Source organism: Mus caroli, unplaced genomic scaffold (genome assembly GCF_978045245.1).
Source record: "Mus caroli unplaced genomic scaffold, Mus_caroli_1 scaffold_11, whole genome shotgun sequence".
NCBI classification, from domain to species: domain Eukaryota; kingdom Metazoa; phylum Chordata; class Mammalia; order Rodentia; family Muridae; genus Mus; species Mus caroli.
The window spans coordinates 102,687,005-102,689,300 of record NW_028227266.1 but is presented as its reverse complement, the minus strand read 5'-3'; the positions used below and the strand labels follow the sequence as shown (position 1 = coordinate 102,689,300).

Here is a 2,296-nt window from a genome sequence, read left to right as displayed (position 1 = left end):
CTCCGAAAATCCCCTATCTCCTCTCCCTGCTCTCCAACCCACCCACTCCCATTCCTGGTCCTGGCATTCCCCTATACTGGGGCATAGAGCCTTCACAGGACCAAGGGCCTGGCCTCCCATTGATGACTGACCAGACCATCCTCTGCTACATATGCAGCTGGAGCCATGAGTCCCAACATGTGTTTTCTTTGATTGGTGGAGCTCTGGGGTTACTGGTTAGTTCATATTGATGTTCCTATGAAAAAATGTGTAGTCCACGCTGGCCTCAAACTCGTGATCCTCCTGCCTCTGCCTCCTTCAGTAAATCCTACCGGCGTGTGCCACCACAACCGGCCACCCATACCCTTAATGCATGCTAAGAGCTTCAAATAGTACATCTTTATAATGTGTTATACAATAATAAAACCAGGCCTGGAAAGATGGCCAAGTGGGTGAACATGCACACTGTACAAATCTGATGGCTCAAGTTAAATCCTTGGATCTCATACATGGGCAGAAGGAGACAACTAACTCTGGGAAGTTGCCCTCTGACCTCCACATGGATGCTATGACACACCCACACGTATGCACACACACCACACATACACACAATAGTAACAAGTAGAACATTGAAACATAGCAGTAACAATATAAGTCTTATTTGTATTTTATATGATGATTGAAATATGATAAACCATTGTCCAGATAGACTACACCTGCCTAATTTTATATTTTGAATAACCATACTAAGAAGGGTAAAGAAATAGACACAACTGACTTTTAACAACCTATTTTGCCAGCAAGCATATAACCAATATAAATATTATTAACAAGGCCTTTCGTTCCTTTTTCTGATATGGAGTCATTAAAAGTCATAGGTACCATATATCTATAGCACACTCCAATTTAGATGTTAATTTTCATTGAAAATACATGAGCAGCATTTTAGTTTTAATAAAATATACAGTAAGTGTAGCAGATAATTTACCCAAGTTGTTATCCAAAACATACTTAGAACTTCAATATATGAATTGATACAAAAAATAATTTTCTTTTCATAAGTGAACATTTTCTCCAGAAGATGTGGGTTACTAAATGGAAACCTTGATGCAAGGCCTGGGAATGCTCTCTGAATTACTGTGGTTAAGGTCCCAGACACTCCCAAAACAACAAAGGCTACTTCTATTGTTTTTTTTTTATCCCATCATAGCTACATGGTTACATCCAAACTGGTGAAGAGAGGCACACTTTTGTGGCAGGACAAAGAGAAAATCAAGCCGGAACTGACCCCCAAACTTCTCTGCTTGCAAGCTTTCCTAGTGCCAGAAGGTGAATGCAGGATGCTGGGGAGAAAAGTTGATGGCCTTGCTGAGTGATGACTGGATGCTGCACACATACTTCCAGGTACCACTTGTACCAGTGGTGTAATGGTGGCATGAAGGTTACTGGGGTAACCAAACACTCTTTGATCAGATCTATCGTCTCTCCCAAAGAGGGGAGTTCATGCCTGGTACCATGAACCCGATAAAAACCCCATGACTGAGGGGATCATTGGCCCTAGGCGAGAAACCACTACTGTTGTTTTTCTTTTCCCTCTCTCTGTTTTTTAATTTTTAATGATGGAAACAAAAATGTACCTAAAAGCGAAGTTTCTGGAAAAACTATTTGTTCTTCCCCGTCTTGTATCACTCCTCAAACTCGACCTTAGCCTCCTGCCTGGCTTTGCGTTTCAAAGCTGGGTCTCTAAATGCATCCTGTTGACAACAGTTTTGTCCAAGGGGATATCCACAGAGTACCTTATGGGTGGGAGGTGGTTGTAGTTAAAAACTTTCACAAAGGGCTTGATCTTGGATCGCTTGGCGATTTTCTTCTTGCCCATGGCAGCTGTCAGTTTTAGGGGGCAGCAGTCAAGCCCAGCCACCAGAGCATGACTGTAAGGGCAGTCTGAGGTGCCATTGTCAATGTTCTTCATGGTGATGGCTTTGTGTCCAGAGTAGCATCCAGTCAGGACCAGCATCAGTTTCCTGGGTTTCATGAACTTGCCCATTTCAAGAGAAAGAAACCAGCATCCAGCAGAAAGTACTTATTTTTCTAAATGAGCACATTATCAGACTACCATCTACATATTTGCGTCTATACCCATAGATTAATACAGATTTAACCTTGATCAGAGAAGCTTCTGAAGTGAGCAGCAGTTAATGCAGAGAGTTATGACTGGTTAAAGTGTTAAAAATAAATAACTGTAGAATAACTCTAACAAAGTTGGAACACTGGTTTCAACTATTCCCCAACCCCTACCTATCAAGGCTCAAGGAAC

The 2,296-nt window shown here is 41.9% G+C and overlaps 1 pseudogene; it reads right to left on the bottom strand.

Annotated features, from left to right (window-relative positions):
• Positions 1 to 1,664: 1,664 nt before the first annotated feature.
• Positions 1,665 to 2,026, bottom strand: LOC110302311 (large ribosomal subunit protein eL27 pseudogene; annotated as a pseudogene).
• Positions 2,027 to 2,296: the final 270 nt, after the last annotated feature.